Below are 23302 nucleotides of genomic sequence, written 5' to 3'. Positions count from 1 at the left end.
AGAAGGTGAAGAGAAATTGATATAAATTTATAAAATCACTAAAGGTTGACAAAACTTGTATTTACAAAAAAAAAAAAATTCTCGTAGGTAGCATTATTGCTCCAATGAGGGGTTTCAGGATTTTCCCTTATCCTGAATGGGAATAAGAATAGAATTTAAAGAGATTTAATGAAGGGAAATTGATATAAATCTAGAAAATCAACAAAGATTAACAAAACTTGTATTTACAAAGGAATCCTCATAGGTAGCGTTGTTGCTCCTACAAGGGGTTTCAGGATTTTCCCTTATCCTGAATGGAGAAAAGAATTTAAGGAATTTAAGTGAGGAAAAATTGATATAAATTTAGAAAATCAAATGAAGGTTTACGAAACTTGTATTTACAAAAGAATCCTCATAGGTAGCGTTATTGCTCCTACGAGGGGTCTCAGGATTTTCCCTTATCATGAATGGGAAAAGAATGGAATTTAAGAAAATTTAGCGAAGGCAAACTGATAAAAATCTAGAAAATCAATAAAGATTAACAAAATTTGTATTTACAAAGGAATCCTCATAGGTAGCGTTGTTGCTCCTACAAGGGGTCTCAGGCTTTTCCCTTATCCTGAATGGGAGCACCTCGGACAACGAGGGTCATGTTTATCCCTTAACCTGAGCGGGAACACCTCAGACAACGAGGGTCAGGTTTTTCCCTTAACCTGAAAGGGGTAGATATAAAAAGAATACCTCATTGAAAAGAGGCATCAGGTTTATCCCTTAACCTGAAAGGGAAAAGAATTGATAAAATTTAATGGAATTTTTGAGAAAATATTTGATAAACTTGATAAAATTGATGTAAACTTGATAAAAATATGAATGAAATGAATGAAACTGATAAAGATATCAAAATTAACTGAAGATTTACAAGATTTGAGAAAAAGGAGTTTTTCTGATCCTGCCTGCATATGGGATCTTGAAAGGAAAATGTTTATTTAAAAGATAAGTGAAAAATCATTTTTGGGAAGAAAATTTACTGTAAGAAGAGTGATCAGTGCGAGAACTGATCCTTTAAACCAAACATGAGAGATCATCATGAGGGTTAATTTTCGAAGGCAATGGTTTTGAATACCTAATTTTGAAAAAGAAGATCAACAATAGATGTGATTTCTAAAAATAACAGTTCGAAATCGATAATAAGATCAACACAAGGGTTGATCGTTGAAGGTAATGCTTAAAAACCAAATCTTGGAAGATAAGACTAACACAGGGTCGATCTTTGAATATAATGATTTAAAACCCATTTTTGTAAGATAAGACCAATGCAAGGGTTGATCTTTGAATATGAAAGATTTGAAATCCATTTTGGAAGATAAGATCAATACAAGGATGAATCTAAAGGTTTTAAAATCCACTTTGAAAGATAAAGATTTAAAATCCATTTTGAAAGATAAGATCAACACAAGGATTGATCTTTGAATATAAAAAGTTTAAAATTCATTTTGGAAGATAAGACCAACACAAGGGTTGATCTTTCACTATAATGGTTTGAAAAACTTATTTTTGAAGACATGATCAACACGAGGGTTGATTTTTTGTCAAAGGTTAGACCAAGGAATATTTGAACTCCTTGGTCATAACGAAGATTTTAAAATTTCATGATTTTTGAAAAAGCCCTCATAGGTAATATCATTTCTCTCATGAATGATTTCAGGATTGCCCCGCATTCTGAAAAGAACAGGAATTTAAATGCCCCAGTATAGCGAAAGAAGGAAGTATTTGAATATCAAAGATATAAAGAAAAATTGACATTTCATTGATAAGCAAAAGGTTCGATAACAACTGAATATTTACAAGAACTTGAAAAAGGAAAGGACTCATAGAAGACTGGGCTGACTAGCCCCTACAAGACAACTGACAAAAAGAGACGAAAGCAAACAAAAGACTTTGGCTTTATCAATTCTTTGAGTGGTCCGGGAATGGTTCTGTCAGGACTGCTGGCTGCTTTTCTTCCTCGTCCTCTATCGGCTCACTTCTGTCAATGCAGTCTTGTATCATGTGCTTGAGGACGAAACAATGCTCTGTGTCATGCCCCGTTGCTCTATGGAACTTGCAGAATTGATCTTTAAATTTTCCCAAGATTACGGGAGGATCTGCTATTTTAGGGAGCTTGATCATCCCGTGCTTCAAAAGGTAATTCATAATCACTTCTAAACTCTCAGACAACGGAGTGAAGACTCGATCTTTTTCCCACTTGATGTACTTGGGTTTCTCTTGAAGATCACCTTTTTGCTGAATGCCCATTGGAAGCGGCTTGTCATTGTTCTTATACGCTCTCTCCTTCTGCCCCTTGTTCTGATCTACTCTCGGACCACTGTCACTGTTGTTCTTGTTTCCTTTGCTGCTACTACCAAGATTATTGCAGGAGGCATCAACTGAATGAGCAAACTGTGCCTTCTTCTTTTGGTCTTGGACATTCTTGACTAGAGGCGTGCCCTCGTACAGTCCGCTTTCTATTCCTGCTTCGAGCCATTCAGCTCGCTCAATTAACTTGATGAAGGATTTCGCCGGGGAAGTGGCGATGAGGCTCCTTATAGGCTGAGAGAAATTGTTGAGGATCACCTGCAATGCGTGTTCCTCAGGAATGGGTACCTTCATCCTATTACAGGTGCTTCTCCACCTGTGAATGAAATCACCTGCTCTTTCATTCTCTCGTTGCTTCAGGTTGTAAAGATGATTTAATGTAGGTGAGGCTTCAGTGTTGAATAAGAAGTGTTCGATGAACATATTTACTACCTTATCGAACTCTCGTAGTTCGATAGGATTCACGTGATCAGCATACCATCTGGCTGCTACACCCTCCAGACTGCGGGGAAAACAGATGAATAAAGCCCTGTTATCTTTCCTGAAACGGCTGCACTCTGCATAAAATGTGGCCAGGTGGGCTTTAGGGTTGCCAGTCTCGTCAAATTTGAGAAACTTACGGGGAAGATTCTCCAAGTTATCGTCCCCATCTAGACCATCATAGAAATCTTCACCGGTGTAGGTCTGCTTGCCCTTACCCTTGGCTTGAATATCCTTAATAGCTCGATTCATTTCCTTCATCTGTTTACTCATCAGGTCCTCTGCTGGAGCCCCAGACTTGGGCTTGTTGACAGATTCGGGCTCTTCCGCAACTATCTTTACAGACTGTCTCGGAGGATTCTGCTTGTAGACAATCTGCTCTTCCTCTTCCGATTCTTCCTCGACTGACTCTGATTCCTCAGAAGTAGTATCTGGCTGCACCTTCTTTCTGATGATTCTAACTTGCTTCTTTACAGGCTTCTTCTTCAGTCTGCTTTTAGGAACTGCCTCTTTCAGCTTAGCCTCGGCTTGCTCTGACATCATCCTTGCCATCATCCTTTAGAACATGTCATACATAGCGGGGTCGATGTCATCCTTCTTGCTCTGACTCTGTCCCTTGACTGATTTAGGAGAGCTTATCTCTTCTGCCTCACTGTCGCTGAGTTGAGGAATTGTTTCTTTTCCCCCTCTTGTAGTGACCATTTTTGAAATATCAGAACTCTCTGTGGAGGAAAAATGAAGGTTTTTAGACCAAAGAAACCTTTTTGGAGATATTTTGACAAAGAGGAAGGATTTAGGTTAAAAAATTTAATTGTATCCCATTACTAGGGATTGAGTCGCCACCAAATTTGTGACAATTTCGTTGTTTACTCTACGAAGGAGAGTAACTAACTGAAAATATGAAAAGAAAATATTATTTTGAAAGGGATATCTCTTGATGGAAAGGGATTTTTATGAAAATATAAACAAGAGTATAAAAACAGAAGGAAAATAAAAGGAAAATGGAATTTTGAGAATAAATGGTAAGGATTTAAAATTTTGAAGAACTTGCAGGCAGGATCAGAAGAATTTGGAAGAATTTTTAGAGAAAGAAGAAGAAGAGAAAGAATAATACACCTGGGTTTTAAAAACAAAGAGGAAATTTTGAAATATATACCCAGGGTTTTGGAAAATATAAGGAAGAAGATATATATATATATATATATATATATATATATATATATATATATATATATATCATACAATCACAGATATACAAGCAAGGATACACAAACATCACTCCCTAAAGCTGACTCTATATGCAATATTTGAAACGGCTGATAGGACCTTAATCCTAACTCTAAGATTTATATCATCTGATTCCAATCAAGGTACGCCGATATACTCAAGCCGAAGCTCGAAGTACGTGGCATATAAGATATCTCTTCAGTTCTAAGGTAATGGCTTCCCAACATCCTTGAGCACCTACCGATATACCTTGGACTATGGCCCTTAGGTACGTGGTAGGGGGGCGCGAACCCAAATAAGTGGTCCAGTTGTGAGGCTCTCTCCCGAACTATGGTTCAGTGAGACAGCCCAGCAACGTGAAGACCGAGACAATATAGGTAGGGATGTTTTCAAAATATGATTTAACATGCAATAAAATCAGAAGGCTCTAATGCAAGTCCTAAAGAGATAGATTTAAATGAAAAGAAGCATACACTTGCATACATTGTTTACATTCAATCCCTAAAATTGAGGAGAGTTGTATTTAAGACCTAAGTCTAATGTGAACATGGAATAATCTCCTCAATATGGTCCTACCAAACCATACTTAGATCCTATATGCAATGATGTCAGCTTAGGACAGAGTCTAGGCTCCTAAGGTTTGCATGGAAATGTAGCTGACATATGTTAGAATAAAGACTTAGAAAATATTAAAGCAAAGCAAAGGCATAGATCCAACCGGACGAAGACGAGGTCCCATCACGGTCGCCAAAACTGTGATCATCGCAAAATTTTTCCTCTCTTGTGGTTTATCTCTCTTCCTTTTCTAACCTCCATTTTCCTCCTTTTTGAAGGGAGAAGAATGAAAGAAAGAAAAGAAAGAGAGAAGAGAAAAGAAAGAGAGAAGAGGAACTATTTTGCGGGTTTTCACTTGACCTTGATTTGAAAATATTTAGAAATTTAACTCGCCTCCGTTTTGAAAATATATGCGGGAAAAATGGAGAGACGGGATTCGCTCGTCGGTACGAGGTTCGACCGTTCCTGGCGCCTTTACCAGGGGTAATCGAACCAAGGATCGAATTTATGCCTTTTGCTTTGCCTAAATATAATCTAAGAATTTATCCTAAAGATTTAAATGCACAGAGAATCATGCTTGTGCAATGCAAGAATGTATGCTTTTTTTTTTTTGAAAAGAATGTTTTGGAAATTTCCAAGTATTCTAAGATGAACTTGATAAGAGAATGAAGAAATGTTTGAATTTAACTTAGAACTTGAGATAGATCAGAGAAGTTCTAAGCTTTGAAGTAAATCAGGATTTTGGAAGAATAAATGAGAAAGAATGACTTGAAGCTTTGAAAATGAAAGGAAAATGAAGTTTCAAAAATGGACTTTGAATTTAATCATGGATTTAGGAGAAGAAGATGAAGTTTTGAAGTGACATTGAATTTGAATCTTAGAATGGATCTGAGAGGATCAAAATGTATTTAAAAAAAAGAAATGGATTTAGGAATTCAAATGGGATTTAAAAATGGACTTGGATTTTAAATCCAGATTTTGAAGTAGAATTGGATCCTAGAATGGTTTTAAGATCTGAGATCTGAGATCCGATGTAAATTTGGGTTTTGGATCCTAAGATGGATTTGGATCTGAAGTCTGAGATCCAATATAGAGTTGGACTCTGGATCCTAAGATGGATTTGGATCGGAAGTCTGAGATCCAATGTAGAGTTTGGACTCTGGATCCTAAGATGGATTTGGATCTGAGATCTGAGATCCAAAGTGAAACTGAAGTCTGGATCCTAAAGAGGAATTGGATCTGAAGTCTAAGATCCAAAGGTAGAGTTGGATTCTGGATCTTAAGAGGGGAATTGGATCTGAAGTCTAAGATCTGATAAGAATGTTGAATCCAAGATCCTAAAATGGATTTGGATTTGTTGAATTTAAGAACTTCCAAGTTTTGAATCGAACTTGGAAAATGAAATTTAAAATTTGAATCTTGAATATACAAATGAATTTCAGAGTCAAATTAGACCTTGGATTTTTGAAGTTTGAATTTGAATTTAGAAGATGAATCAAGAATCTCGAAGTTAAATTGAACTTTGAGTTTGATTGGAGTTTTGAATATAAAATGAATTTGGAATCTCAAAGTTAGATTGAACTTTGAAATCTGATTTGAATTTGAATATAAAATGTGTTTTGAAATCTCAAAGTTAAATTGAACTTTTGAGATTGAAAATGAAATAGAATTTGAAAAATGAAAGGATGAATTGGATTTTATAAGAATTGAGGATTGATTGAAGAAGATATTTACATTACTTGGAGTTTTTAAAAAAAAAAGAAATTTTGAAAATATGATGCTATTCTATCCTAAATGATGAATGAATTTAAATTTTTGAAATTGGATTTTGAAAAGCTATTTCATTCTTTAAATGAATTTTAAAATAAGATCGAAGATATAATACACTCTTGACTATGGTCATTGAATGTATTATATAATAATCTATATTTAAATTCAGGAGAAGACTGAAACACATTTGATGCTTTTATAGAATTTAAAATGAAATTAACTCTCAATATACCCTGACTATGGCCATTGGTATATATTTTGAATTAATTTTAAGTTAAATTCTAATAAAAGGAGAAAACATTTAAGGAAATATGATGAATTTTGAAAACGGATCCAGTGTGGATCCAGTGTTATTTCGTAAAAGATAAAAATCCTAAGTTTTGTCCACACCCTGACTATGGCCATTGATGTGGATCATCAACTTAGGATTGATTTACCTCCTACGAAATGGTGCACGTGCCATTCGTGTTTCACCATTTGTGAGAATTTGGTAAATAAAGGGAAAGATGCATGAAAACAGGTAACTTGTGATTTTATAATGCCCATTCATTCTACCTAAGACAGGAAATGTAAATTCTTATTCAAATCTAGCTATTACAACTTGAATCTGATTAAAATTTGAAAGAATCTCCAAGAAGATAGTTATTTTCGTGTATTTCCTGCAAAACACTTGATTAGCATAAACAAACAGAGGAGAATTTGCATATATCATGTTGATTTCAAAGACACGAATTATGAAACATTTATATACTTACCTTATGTTTAATACTCCAACAAAATAATGTAGGTGTTTCGAGGCATGGAAGGGTAGCCAAATATATATATATATATATATATATATATATATATATATATATATATATATATATATATATAGAGAGAGAGAGAGAGAGAGAGAGAGAGAGAGAGATAACATGGAGATAAGGTGCTGCAGTGTAAATGCCTACAGAGTTGTGGCTTGTTGGGGATAAAGTGTAGGTGTTAGATGTGCTGTGAGAAAATGACCTAAATGATGTGCACCTAGTATAACACAGTCATATCTGCTGAAATGACCTGAAGGTGGCAGGGGGCTGTGCTATAAACACAAAGAGTTTAGCAATGGGTTTAGTGCAAACAGCATGCACAGGTGACAGTAAGTGAGGTGCTACGGTAATGTGGGTTGAAGATGTAAAATGGAGATGGTACGTATATATGGCAATATGTTGGGAGTGTATGAAGGAGATAATTATAGTGCTGCTACAGCTGGTGCTGTGTGCAGGAAGGTGAACAAGCGAGAATAGCGAACAATACAGATAATATGTGTTGTATAGTGTTTAGGCTGTGAAAAGTGTAGAGTGATGATAGTGTGTTGGAGGTAGGTTAGCGAACAGCAGGATGGGTAACATGTGAGGCAAAGTTGCCTCCAATGAACAAATGAAATGAGAAAATCTGTGAAAAGAAAAAGGAGGGAAATGACATATGAATGAAAATGCAGCCATGTTTAGTACTACTGGAGATGCAAAAATGGCTACAGCAGTACTAGATACTGCTGTAGGCATATAAGAAGGCTACAGGTGGGATTTGTAACAATAGCCTTTTCAATCATGCTTGCGGTAGCATCCATTTTTCCTTGAACAATGTAGACAACTCCAAGGTTATTCAGAGATTGGTGGAAAATTTGATTTAATTGATGAAGCAATCTGGTAACACTCCACCACTTTTGCCAAGATTGTCTCTGTCCTTGTAAATTACTCCCCAAGTTGTTGCAGGCCTCCGCACAATAATTATTGCAGTATAATGCCAACTTATGTAACACAAGTGCCTTCTCAAACTTCAACATTTCTCCACAAATAGTACCAAAATTGTACATGTTTTCATGTATGATATCCATATTGCAATATGCCTCTGCATACATTGGCCTCTGTTGTGCGGCTCTCTTATGACAGCTAAGTGCCATATCACATTGCATCATCTCGAATAGACTACACCAAGGTTATAGTGCGCAGAAGCATGTTGGCTGGCTATTATCAGAGCTTCACAGTATTTCTGAATACCCTCGTGAGTGTTTCCCGAGAGTTTTGAGCTAGTGTCAAGGTCAGTCAAGACAATGACTAGACACTCTGCAGCTGGCTTGTATGAAGGATCAGCGTTCAGAGCTTTCTAATATGACTCAGCAGCCTCCAGCAGGTGGTATAAAGGAAAACATGGTGCAGCATGTGAAGTGACGAAAAGAGTGTAATGAAGATGGTACGATGTATGTACAGTGAATTGCGTAGCATGTGCCATTATACTGCAAAGAAATCTGGGTAGCGATGGTGCGAAAGGGGTGAAGTGATATAGTGCCCTTTATATATATACACACAGTGGACAAAGAAAAATGGAATGAGGCCATGAATACCACGAACCCAAAAAATTTTGACATACTGATGAAATAATAAAAATTTTAGAATGGAATGTACCTGTTAAAAATACGGGTATATGTGAAATGCTGCTGCTGGAGATAGTGTTTGCAGGGAACCAAAATTTTAAGTTGCTGTTGTTAGTCTGCAACTTGGCAACGAATGACTCATAGATACCCTTGGAGCCTTAGCCGTTTCTCATCCATCCTCTGCAACATTAATTGTAGCACTCTGCGTTTCCTTCTCTGCTCCAAATTTTGAAATTTTATTCCTAATGATCTGCATATCACTCTTGGTTATTTCAGCAACATAAAAAAAATTTATAAACAATGCTGGTTAGATAGTCATAATACAAGGGACTGGGTTAAGCAGGATATTGACCGAGTGTTAGAACTTAGGTGGGAACAGGAGATCGAGCTAGACGATTCTTAAATATGTTAAACACTCCATTGTAATAAAATGAATGAGTATAACACAATGACTTATGAATGGAAAAAAAAGTGGAGGTAGATGATTTATTCTCCTATACCGAATATCCTTTTAAGAGTATCAACAATGATGCTGTAATCATTTGTCCAGAGCTTCCAAGCCTTTCTGAATGCAGCCTTCGTGCTAAGTTCTATAGGATCACCGCATGAACACCCAGAATCGCCATGCTGTTGCAACTTTGTGAGAATATCTAGAGCGGAAAACTGATGTCGGATCCAGAAAATTGCTTGTAACACACAATGGCATGTTAAGAACGCCACTTTTAGTTTAAATAAGTGTTGGTTCAGCTGGTGTATTGTGTGATGAAGTGTAGCCCATTCCCCTGACCTTTTAACACTAAAAATTTTCCAAGAAACTCGGACTGCATCACTTAATCTGTTAGGGATTGCATAGCGAGTCTTTGTCTAAATGATCCAGCAGTTCTATGCCTTTAGTTTTTTTTTTTTTTTGGAATGATACCATACTGATGGTGGGTTGTATAGCAGGAAAACGTGGTCCAACAGATATAAAATTTACAACAAACTGGATGTTAGATGGTTATTGAATTAGATTTACCACTGGGATTTTTTTTTTATTTGCAATCAATAATCAGGAAAAAGCTTGGTATATCGATGTAGATTACAGAATATAGCCATCATTATTAGGCTAAAGCAAGGGTTGGAATTGCAACATTCGAAACTATGATGAAGCGAACAAAGTGTAAAAACAATTCATAATGCATAGAAAGCATATCAAAGGCAAGTGAAGATACAAATATCAAAAGAAAGTGATGAATCCGATACTATCAAGGCCAGAAATCAGGCATGAACAGGTAATTACGGAGAAAATAAATAAAAATAAAAAAAATCAGAATCGAAAAATCAGAATGCATGCTAATCTGCTAAAATTTCAAAATAGGAGATCAAAGCCACAACGGAAATTACATATATGTCAAAAGAAAAGAGAACTAACTAAAAAAGGAAAAGAATGAAATGAGATCAAAAGGAAAGATCGTATATAATTAGAACGGGAAATTGAATGTAAACTGGGAATACGACGTAATTTTGAAAATCGGGATGAAAATGAGAAGCAGAAATTACAAACGAAATATCAAGGCCAAAGGACAATCAAAACAATAATAAAAAGAAATTCCAACGCAACTACAATCAAGATGGAAGAAAGAAAGCACGTTTAGGAAAACTGTAAATAAATAAGAAAGGAATGTTGGAACACGTTTTGTTCCTTTTGATTTTGCATGTAGGTGGTCCGACATTACTATGAGCAAAGTGATACCACCAGGAATGCTCCAAATAGGGCGATGAATAGGAAAAAAAAAAAAAACAAGAAAATATTAAAAATTAGAAAGAAAGGAGAGCTTACCGTGGCTGGTTACCTAAAAAACCTGAAAGATGGAGGAGAATTTTTGAATTCGATCAAGAACGAGAGAGATCCCTTCTGTGTACCCGTGGATTCGCTCTGAGCCAAGAGGGGTGAAGACGGATAACCGTGGGAATGTGAGTGATCGACTTCTGGTTGCTTGAGGTTTCTACAAAGGTAGCCGACCTCCTTCAGCTTACTTGGGAAGAAAATATCAGGAGAAGAAGCCAAAGAAGAGAAATGAAGAAGAAGAAGGGATATGGGCGATCGTGAAGGAGAAGCGGGTGGAGGGGTGAAGAAGCGGTCGATGCATGAAGGAGAAAGGGGTAATGGTGGGGTGAAGACGGGTCGTGAGAGAGGAAATGGGGAGGTGAAGAAGTGGTCCAGAATGGGGCGTCCTGCATGCCCTTTTAAGGAGGAGGAGAGGGTTTTGGTTGGGGGATGAGAGGCTGGAGAAGAAGTTTGTTGGCGATGGGTGGCTGGAGGCCTCGAGAAGTGGTTAGAGGCACATGGGTGCCTCCAGAAGGCTATGGAGAGGGGCCATCGGCCATGGAGGTTCAAGGGTGAGAGGTCGAGAGAGAGGCGGCTGATGGGTGCTGAGGGAGAGAGAAGCGAGAGTTTAGGGTTTTCAAAACCCTAACTCGACTTTTTTAAACATCGAGAATCAGATTTTCCAAAAAAAGGCCTCTTTGAAAAGTTTTCTCTAAAACGGGTTTCTAAAAACTATTTTGCAATTTTCTTCATTTATTTTTGATTTTTTTGGTTCTTTTTCGAGTATTTTTATTTTTTTGTATTTTGGGAAATACAAAATCCTAAAATGTACGGCAAAACAACTAATTTTTTTTGTATTTTTGAGAAATATTTACAAAAAGAAGATTTTCAAGGCTATTTTGAGGAAATTTCTTCAGAAAATGGGTTCGGACCCGAGTTTTGAGAAAATGTTTGAGTTTTTGAAGCTCGAATTGAGAAATACATGTGATGGATCCAAACAGATGTCGAATAGACTGTCCGAGCTATTTAAAGGCTATTTTTGGTATTTTCTATAATTTTAAATTTAAAATTTGAACAAGGAGATTTAGATTTGGATCTAGACAATGGATCCAGATCCGAAATCAATTTAAACATATAAAATGAACTTAATTTCAGTAAAATTTTGAGAAATGAACTGGAATTTATATTTAAAAATGATACATTTGCTCAAAAAATGAATTTAGGGGCAAGAAGGGAATATTTAAAAGATTTTGAAAATTTTGGGGTGTTCACAGATGCCCCTCTTTGCTACTAAGCCGGTTGAAAGCCGAGCTTAGTGGCAAAGAAAACACTCCAAATTTTGAAAAATGCCCCAGTCAGCAGATCTGAACTGGGTGTGGAAGAATTTATTTGAAAGACATGATTCTTCAGGTTGAAAACTTTATCCTTGAATGGCTTTGGGAAGACGAGATCCTCGAAAATGATATGATTGAGTGATTGAGATGAGGAAATCGTGATGGGACTTTGGGCGATGACATCAAAATGATGAAAGGTAAGGAATTTAGATCAAGTCTCGTGGGTGAGACTAGATCAGCTTTTGAAATGACTCAGGTTTGACCCTTAACCTGGATGGGACGAAGTTATATCAAAATAACCTGAATGGGGAAAGGAATATATGAGGACTTTGATGGGACATTTATGAGAGAACGCCTCTTGAGATAAAGCTTAAGTAGGATTTTATTCTGGATGGATATACAAAGCATGGATTCCTCGATGGGAAGAATCATGATGGGACTGGAGGAAAATGCCTCGTCGAAACGAGACTCAGGTTTAACCCAAACCTGGAAAAGGAAGGTACCTCGAGGTATGAGGTTCAGGCTTAACCCTTAACCTGAAAGGGACGACCATATAGAATCCTCGAGTGAAGAGACCATGATGGTACCTTCGGAGTTTGGACGAACAAATCCGAAAAAGGGGTTCGCGAAAGGAGGAAGGAAATGGGGTTCCCTAAAGCTTGAAAAAGGAATGAACTTGGGCGTCTCATTGCTGAGACTGAAATCGGCTTTTGAATTTGATGACCTCTCGCAAGAAGTACAGGTTTTGACCCTTAACCTGAGTGGGAACAACCATACGGGATACTCGGGTGAAGAAACCGTGATGGGACAGGAAGAGATACTTCAATTGAATGAAGCAATTCTTCCGGGGAATGTAAGAGATGGAAAATAAGTAGATGTGAGACAACATGAACGATGAATAAAGTAACAGGAGGCGAATCTTTCGATGGAGTGAAAGATGAATAAGGCAGACCCTTTATCAAGGAGACGAATCTCTTGACAAGGCGAAAGATGGAACAAGGCAAATCCTTTGGACAGAAGAAGGTGAGAGCAAAATATGAAGATGACGAGGAAGATGGCAATCCTTTTAGCAAGGAGAAGGTAAAATATGAAGATATGAAGATGGCAATAGTAAGAAAAAGGCGAAATGTAAAATATGAAGAAGGTAATGCTTTTAACAAGGAGAATGTAAGATATGAAATATGAAGAAGGCAATCCTTTTAACAGGGAGAAGGCAAGTCTCTCGACAAAGCGAAAGACGGGGAAGGCGATCCTTTCATCAAGGAGAAGGCAAGTCTCTCGGCAAGGCGAAAGACGAAGAATGTAAACAACTCTAGGTTGTATCTAAATGGATATCAAATATTTATTTCATTCTTTAGAATATCTAAAAAATTTTGCCAATAGAATAAATTTATAGTTGACTTCAACGCTTAAAAATGTGTACATGTGTGCAACGATATTCCCTCTTTTACCTAGAGTATTTCCTCCAATGAGGTTAACTCCTTGGTTTTTAAGAGTCAAATTCAGAACTTTAGCGCTGATGATTTTCTTCAAGGAAGTTATCCATTTCCCTGATATGAGGAGAAAAGATATATTCTTAATTTCATAAAAGCAAGTAGTGAAGAGATATTGATAAAAGAATTTCGCATAAGAAAAGACGACTTCTGGCAATTTAGGCAGTTTGATATCTGAGTGTTTTTTTCCATGATGATCTTCTTGCACCCTTTTTGAGTCATTGAGCTTTTTCGGGCTTTTATATCATCCTTCATTTTGGATGTTCCTGACTTTTCTCTCTTTTTTTCAGGGAAGGGTACGTCAGAAACTCCTTCATATCGGAGATGCTTCGATCCTTCATTTTCTCAGGGGTTATATATGATATTGGCTCGAAGGTCTTTAGATGATAGCTGAAATCAAATATCATTTAGGGTTTGTCGGTAGGTTCGTCACACTCGCCTTCATCTTGACGGTGATCTGAACTTTCCCTGGAAGGATCCTTCACAAACTCCTTCATCTTGGTAGATGATCCAAATCTTCTTTAGCCCCGGGGGTCTACTCGCTTAATTCGCCTTCATCTTGACGACAATTGAGAGATCCCTTTTGCAGATATTTGATTGCAGCTTTAGAATGAGAAGATGTGGATTAAGTGGGTTTTTTGTAGCTCAGGATATTTCCACTGTCTAATTGCCAGGAAATCGTCTTAAAACATGCATCATAGCTATGATCAATATCAATTCGCTTTCGGCTTTTCAATGTCATCGAATATTTATTTCACTAATCATACCGAGGATATTTCTTTCATCCTTTTGGTTTATCACCAGGAAAAAGATTTGAATTTTACCTCTTTTTTGCAAAGAGTTTCACCTTTTATGAAGAAAATACTAGAGGTAATCCGAGGTAATTCTTTTGTGCAATAAGATTTATTTGGAATCAACAAATATTTTTAGCAAATTGGCAAAGTTTTCATGACTTCTATGTGAAATATTTACTCAATATAGATTTTGATGCGACCTTTAGTTGCAATTTATGATTTTGGACATTCTGATCAGTAAAACTGGAACCTTTCATTTAACGACCAGCGAAGGAGCTGGAACCTTTCATTTAACGACCAGCAAAGGAGCTGGAACCTTTCATTTAATGACCAGTGAAAACTGGGACATTTCATTTAACGACCAACGAAGGAGTTGGAACATTTCATTTAACGGCCAGCGAAGTAGCTGGGACATTTCATTTAGCGACCAGCGAAGTAGCTGGAACATTTCATTTAGCGACCAGCGAAGTAGCTGGAACATTTCATTTAGCGACCAACGAAGGAGTTGGAACACTTCATTTAGCGACCAGCGAAGTAGCTGGGACATTTCATTTAGCGACCAGCGAAGTAGCTGGGACATTTCATTTAGCGACCAGCGAAGTAGCTGGGACATTTCATTTAGCGACCAGCGAAGTAGCTGGGACATTTCATTTAGCGACCAGCGAAGTAACTGGGACATTTCATTTAGCGACCAGCGAAGTAGCTGGGACATTTCATTTAATCATTTAACGACCAGCGAAGTAACTGGGACATTTCGTTTAGCGACCAACGAAGTAGCTGGGACATTTCATTTAATGACTTGATTTAAGATTGAGACTTTTCTTAGAGACAAACAGCACGAGGACTGATGAACTTGATCTTTAGATTTGGAAACTTAGCAGAATAACCAATGCGAACACTAGGTTTTTCCAACTGAGAGTCGGGAAGGAGATTGGCTTATCTAAGATATTTAGAGATCAAAGCAAGAAGAATGACCGGGGTTTCAGGACTATCCTTTATATAGACATTTGATGAGAATTTAGAAATGAATGATTCAGGTTTATCCCTTAACCCAAAGGGGAAAAGAATATACATTTGATGAGAATTTAAGAAAAGAATGATTCAGGTTTATCCCTTAACCTGAAGGTGAAATGGAAGATTTTATGAAGAGGTAACCTGAGACTTGAATTTAGAAGGAATATGACAAATTTTAGAATTTATGATCTATGATTTAGATGGACCAGGTATGTAACGGGGAATGTAAAAAGAATAAACTTTGAGAAGACAAAAGGATATAGAATTTTGAAGAAAATGTAGAACCATTTGAGGAAAATTTGATTTTATTTCTGTAAAAAGAATTCTCAAAGGTAGCATGGTTGCCCCTATGAGTGATCTCAGGAATATCTCTTATCCGGAGAAAAGAATAGAATTTAAGAAGGTGAAGAGAAATTGATATAAATTTATAAAATCACTAAAGGTTGACAAAACTTGTATTTACAAAAAAAAAAAAAAATTCTCGTAGGTAGCATTATTGCTCCAATGAGGGGTTTCAGGATTTTCCCTTATCCTGAATGGGAATAAGAATAGAATTTAAAGAGATTTAATGAAGGGAAATTGATATAAATCTAGAAAATCAACAAAGATTAACAAAACTTGTATTTACAAAGGAATCCTCATAGGTAGCGTTGTTGCTCCTACAAGGGGTTTCAGGATTTTCCCTTATCCTGAATGGAAAAAAGAATTTAAGTGAGGAAAAATTGATATAAATTTAGAAAATCAAATGAAGGTTTACGAAACTTGTATTTACAAAAGAATCCTCATAGGTAGCGTTATTGCTCCTACGAGGGGTCTCAGGATTTTCCCTTATCATGAATGGGAAAAGAATGGAATTTAAGAAAATTTAGCGAAGGCAAATTGATAAAAATCTAGAAAATCAATAAAGATTAACAAAATTTGTATTTACAAAGGAATCCTCATAGGTAGCGTTGTTGCTCCTACAAGGGGTCTCAGGCTTTTCCCTTATCCTGAATGGGAGCACCTCGGACAACGAGGGTCAGGTTTATCCCTTAACCTGAGCGGGAACACCTCAGACAATGAGGGTCAGGTTTTTCCCTTAACCTGAAAGGGGTAGATATAAAAAGAATACCTCATTGAAAAGAGGCATCAGGTTTATCCCTTAACCTGAAAGGGAAAAGAATTGATAAAATTTAATGGAATTTTTGAGAAAATATTTGATAAACTTGATAAAATTGATGTAAACTTGATAAAAATATGAATGAAATGAATGAAACTGATAAAGATATCAAAATTAACTGAAGATTTACAAGATTTGAGAAAAAGGAGTTTTTCTGATCCTGCCTGCATATGGGATCTTGAAAGGAAAATGTTTATTTAAAAGATAAGTGAAAAATCATTTTTGGGAAGAAAATTTACTGTAAGAAGAGTGATCAGTGCGAGAACTGATCCTTTAAACCAAACATGAGAGATCATCATGAGGGTTAATTTTCGAAGGCAATGGTTTTGAATACCTAATTTTGAAAAAGAAGATCAACAATAGATGTGATTTCTAAAAATAACAGTTCGAAATCGATAATAAGATCAACACAAGGGTTGATCGTTGAAGGTAATGCTTAAAAACCAAATCTTGGAAGATAAGACTAACACAGGGTCGATCTTTGAATATAATGATTTAAAACCCATTTTTGTAAGATAAGACCAATGCAAGGGTTGATCTTTGAATATGAAAGATTTGAAATCCATTTTGGAAGATAAGATCAATACAAGGATGAATCTAAAGGTTTTAAAATCCACTTTGAAAGATAAAGATTTAAAATCCATTTTGAAAGATAAGATCAACACAAGGATTGATCTTTGAATATAAAAAGTTTAAAATTCATTTTGGAAGATAAGACCAACACAAGGGTTGATCTTTCACTATAATGGTTTGAAAAACTTATTTTTGAATACATGATCAACACGAGGGTTGATTTTTTGTCAAAGGTTAGACCAAGGAATATTTGAACTCCTTGGTCATAACGAAGATTTTAAAATTTCATGATTTTTGAAAAAGCCCTCATAGGTAATATCATTTCTCTCATGAATGATTTCAGGATTGCCCCGCATTCTGAAAAGAACAGGAATTTAAATGCCCCAGTATAGCGAAAGAAGGAAGTATTTGAATATCAAAGATATAAAGAAAAATTGACATTTCATTGATAAGCAAAAGGTTCGATAACAACTGAATATTTACAAGAACTTGAAAAAGGAAAGGACTCATAGAAGACTGGGCTGACTAGCCCCTACAAGACAACTGACAAAAAGAGACGAAAGCAAACAAAAGACTTTGGCTTTATCAATTCTTTGAGTGGTCCGGGAATGGTTCTGTCAGGACTGCTGGCTGCTTTTCTTCCTCGTCCTCTATCAGCTCACTTCTGTCAATGCAGTCTTGTATCATGTGCTTGAGGATGAAACAATGCTCTGTGTCATGCCCCGTTGCTCTATGGAACTTGCAGAATTGATCTTTAAATTTTCCCAAGATTACGGGAGGATCTGCTACTTTAGGGAGCTTGATCATCCCGTGCTTCAAAAGGTAATTCATAATCACTTCTAAACTCTCAGACAACGGAGTGAAGACTCGATCTTTTTCCCACTTGATGTACTTGGGTTTCTCTTGAAGATCACCTTTTGCTGAATGCCCATTGGAAGCGGCTTGTCATTGTTCTTATACGCTCTCTCCTTCTGCCCCTTGTTCTGATCTACTCTCGGACCACTGTCACTGTTGTTCTTGTTTCCTTTGCTGCTACTACCAAGATTATTGCAGGAGGCATCAACTGAATGAGCAAACTGTGCCTTCTTCTTTTGGTCTTGGACATTCTTGACTAGAGGCGTGCCCTCGTACAGTCCGCTTTCTATTCCTGCTTCGAGCCATTCAGCTCGCTCAATTAACTTGATGAAGGATTTCGTCGGGGAAGTGGCGATGAGGCTCCTTATAGGCTGAGAGAAATTGTTGAGGATCACCTGCAATGCGTGTTCCTCAGGAATGGGTACCTTCATCTTATTACAGGTGCTTCTCCACCTGTGAATGAAATCACCTGCTCTTTCATTCTCTCCTTGCTTCAGGTTGTAAAGATGATTTAATGTAGGTGAGGCTTCAGTGTTGAATAAGAAGCATTCGATGAACATATTTACTACCTTATCGAACTCTTGTAGTTCGATAAGATTCACGTGATCAGCATACCATCTGGCTGCTACACCCTCCAGACTGCGGGGAAAACAGATGAATAAAGCCCTGTTATCTTTCCTGAAACGGCTGCACTCTGCATAAAATGTGGCCAGGTGGGCTTTAGGGTTGCCAGTCCCGTCAAATTTGAGAAACTTACGGGGAAGATTCTCCAAGTTATCGTCCCCATCTAGACCATCATAGAAATCTTCACCGGTGTAGGTCTGCTTGCCCTTACCCTTGGCTTGAATATCCTTAATAGCTCGATTCGTTTCCTTCATCTGTTTACTCATCAGGTCCTCTGCTGGAGCCCCAGACTTGGGCTTGTTGACAGATTCGGGCTCTTCCGCAACTATCTTTACAGACTGTCTCGGAGGATTCTGCTTGTAGACAATCTGCTCTTCCTCTTCCGATTCTTCCTCGACTGACTCTGATTCCTCAGAAGTAGTATCTGGCTGCACCTTCTTTCTGATGATTCTGACTTGCTTCTTTACAGGCTTCTTCTTCAGTCTGCTTTTAGGAACTGCCTCTTTCAGCTTAGCCTCGGCTTGCTCTGACATCATCCTTGCCATCATCCTTTAGAATATGTCATACATAGCGGGGTCGATGTCATCCTTCTTGCTCTGACTCTGTCCCTTGACTGATTTAGGAGAGCTTATCTCTTCTGCCTCACTGTCGCTGAGTTGAGGAATTGTTTCTTTTCCCCCTCTTGTAGTGACCATTTTTGAAATATCAGAACTCTCTGTGGAGGAAAAATGAAGGTTTTTAGACCAAAGAAACCTTTTTGGAGATATTTTGACAAAGAGGAAGGATTTAGGTTAAAAAATTTAATTGTATCCCATTACTAGGGATTGAGTCGCCACCAAATTTGTGACAATTTCGTTGTTTACTCTACGAAGGAGAGTAACTAACTGAAAATATGAAAAGAAAATATTATTTTGAAAGGGATATCTCTTGATGGAAAGGGATTTTTATGAAAATATAAACAAGAGTATAAAAACAGAAGGAAAATAAAAGGAAAATGGAATTTTGAGAATAAATGGTAAGGATTTAAAATTTTGAAGAACTTGCAGGCAGGATCAGAAGAATTTGGAAGAATTTTTAGAGAAAGAAGAAGAAGAGAAAGAATAATACACCTGGGTTTTAAAAACAAAGAGGAAATTTTGAAATATATACCCAGGGTTTTGGAAAATATAAGGAAGAAGATATATATATATATATATATATATATATATATATATATATATATATATATATATATATATATATATCATACAATCACAGATATACAAGCAAGGATACACAAACATCACTCCCTCAAGCTGACTCTATATGCAATATTTGAAACGGCTGATAGGACCTTAATCCTAACTCTAAGATTTATATCATCTGATTCCAATCAAGGTACGCCGATATACTCAAGCCGAAGCTCGAAGTACGTGGCATATAAGATATCTCTTCAGTTCTAAGGTAATGGCTTCCCAACATCCTTGAGCACCTACCGATATACCTCGGACTATGGCCCTTAGGTATGTGGTAGGGGGGCGCAAACCCAAATAAGTGGTCCAGTTGTGAGGCTCTCTCCCGAACTATGGTTCAGTGAGACAGCCCAGCAACGTGAAGACCGAGACAATATAGGTAGGGATGTTTTCAAAATATGATTTAACATGCAATAAAATCAGAAGGCTCTAATGCAAGTCCTAAAGAGATAGATTTAAATGAAAAGAAGCATACACTTTCATACATTGTTTACATTCAATCCCTAAAATTGAGGAGAGTTGTATTTAAGACCTAAGTCTAATGTGAACATGGAATAATCTCCTCAATATGGTCCTACCAAACCATACTTAGATCCTATATGCAATGATGTCAGCTTAGGACAGAGTCTAGGCTCCTAAGGTTTGCATGGAAATGTAGCTGACATATGTTAGAATAAAGACTTAGAAAACATTAAAGCAAAGCAAAGGCATAGATCCAACCGGACGAAGACGAGGTCCCATCACGGTCGCCAAAACTGTGATCATCGCAAAATTTTTCCTCTCTTGTGGTTTATCTCTCTTCCTTTTCTAACCTCCATTTTCCTCCTTTTTGAAGGGAGAAGAATGAAAGAAAGAAAAGAAAGAGAGAAGAGAAAAGAAAGAGAGAAGAGGAACTATTTTGCGGGTTTTCACTTGACCTTGATTTGAAAATATTTAGAAATTTAACTCGCCTCCGTTTTGAAAATATATGCGGGAAAAATGGAGAGACGGGATTCGCTCGTCGGTACGAGGTTCGACCGTTCCTGGCGCCTTTACCAGGGGTAATCGAACCAAGGATCGAATTTATGCCTTTTGCTTTGCCTAAATATAATCTAAGAATTTATCCTAAAGATCTAAATGCACAGAGAATCATGCTTGTGCAATGCAAGAATGTATGCTTTTTTTTTTTTGAAAAGAATGTTTTGGAAATTTCCAAGTATTCTAAGATGAACTTGATAAGAGAATGAAGAAATGTTTGAATTTAACTTAGAACTTGAGATAGATCAGAGAAGTTCTAAGCTTTGAAGTAAATCAGGATTTTGGAAGAATAAATGAGAAAGAATGACTTGAAGCTTTGAAAATGAAAGGAAAATGAAGTTTCAAAAATGGACTTTGAATTTAATCATGGATTTAGGAGAAGAAGATGAAGTTTTGAAGTGACATTGAATTTGAATCTTAGAATGGATCTGAGAGGATCAAAATGTATTTAAAAAAAAGAAATGGATTTAGGAATTCAAATGGGATTTAAAAATGGACTTGGATTTTAAATCCAGATTTTGAAGTAGAATTGGATCCTAGAATGGTTTTAAGATCTGAGATCTGAGATCCGATGTAAATTTGGGTTTTGGATCCTAAGATGGATTTGGATCTGAAGTCTGAGATCCAATATAGAGTTGGACTCTGGATCCTAAGATGGATTTGGATCGGAAGTCTGAGATCCAATGTAGAGTTTGGACTCTGGATCCTAAGATGGATTTGGATCTGAGATCTGAGATCCAAAGTGAAACTGAAGTCTGGATCCTAAAGAGGAATTGGATCTGAAGTCTAAGATCCAAAGGTAGAGTTGGATTCTGGATCTTAAGAGGGGAATTGGATCTGAAGTCTAAGATCTGATAAGAATGTTGAATCCAAGATCCTAAAATGGATTTGGATTTGTTGAATTTAAGAACTTCCAAGTTTTGAATCGAACTTGGAAAATGAAATTTAAAATTTGAATCTTGAATATACAAATGAATTTCAGAGTCAAATTAGACCTTGGATTTTTGAAGTTTGAATTTGAATTTAGAAGATGAATCAAGAATCTCGAAGTTAAATTGAACTTTGAGTTTGATTGGAGTTTTGAATATAAAATGAATTTGGAATCTCAAAGTTAGATTGAACTTTGAAATCTGATTTGAATTTGAATATAAAATGTGTTTTGAAATCTCAAAGTTAAATTGAACTTTTGAGATTGAAAATGAAATAGAATTTGAAAAATGAAAGGATGAATTGGATTTTATAAGAATTGAGGATTGATTGAAGAAGATATTTACATTACTTGGAGTTTTTAAAAAAAAAAGAAATTTTGAAAATATGATGCTATTCTATCCTAAATGATGAATGAATTTAAATTTTTGAAATTGGATTTTGAAAAGCTATTTCATTCTTTAAATGAATTTTAAAATAAGATCGAAGATATAATACACTCTTGACTATGGTCATTGAATGTATTATATAATAATCTATATTTAAATTCAGGAGAAGACTGAAACACATTTGATGCTTTTATAGAATTTAAAATGAAATTAACTCTCAATATACCCTGACTATGGCCATTGGTATATATTTTGAATTAATTTTAAGTTAAATTCTAATAAAAGGAGAAAACATTTAAGGAAATATGATGAATTTTGAAAACGGATCCAGTGTGGATCCAGTGTTATTTCGTAAAAGATAAAAATCCTAAGTTTTGTCCACACCCTGACTATGGCCATTGATGTGGATCATCAACTTAGGATTGATTTACCTCCTACGAAATGGTGCACGTGCCATTCGTGTTTCACCATTTGTGAGAATTTGGTAAATAAAGGGAAAGATGCATGAAAACAGGTAACTTGTGATTTTATAATGCCCATTCATTCTACCTAAGACAGGAAATGTAAATTCTTATTCAAATCTAGCTATTACAACTTGAATCTGATTAAAATTTGAAAGAATCTCCAAGAAGATAGTTATTTTCGTGTATTTCCTGCAAAACACTTGATTAGCATAAACAAACAGAGGAGAATTTGCATATATCATGTTGATTTCAAAGACACGAATTATGAAACATTTATATACTTACCTTATGTTTAATACTCCAACAAAATAATGTAGGTGTTTCGAGGCATGGAAGGGTAGCCAAATATATATATATATATATATATATATATATATATATATATATATATATATATATATATATATATATATATATATATATATATATATATAGAGAGAGAGAGAGAGAGAGAGAGAGAGAGAGAGAGAGAGAGAGAGAGAGAGATAACATGGAGATAAGGTGCTGCAGTGTAAATGCCTACAGAGTTGTGGCTTGTTGGGGATAAAGTGTAGGTGTTAGATGTGCTGTGAGAAAATGACCTAAATGATGTGCACCTAGTATAACACAGTCATATCTGCTGAAATGACCTGAAGGTGGCAGGGGGCTGTGCTATAAACACAAAGAGTTTAGCAATGGGTTTAGTGCAAACAGCATGCACAGGTGACAGTAAGTGAGGTGCTACGGTAATGTGGGTTGAAGATGTAAAATGGAGATGGTACGTATATATGGCAATATGTTGGGAGTGTATGAAGGAGATAATTATAGTGCTGCTACAGCTGGTGCTGTGTGCAGGAAGGTGAACAAG

This window comes from Nuphar pumila, chromosome 5 (assembly GCF_984573655.1).
Source record: "Nuphar pumila chromosome 5, dmNupPumi1.hap1.1, whole genome shotgun sequence".
NCBI classification, from domain to species: domain Eukaryota; kingdom Viridiplantae; phylum Streptophyta; class Magnoliopsida; order Nymphaeales; family Nymphaeaceae; genus Nuphar; species Nuphar pumila.
This window is presented reverse-complemented; position numbering follows the sequence as displayed.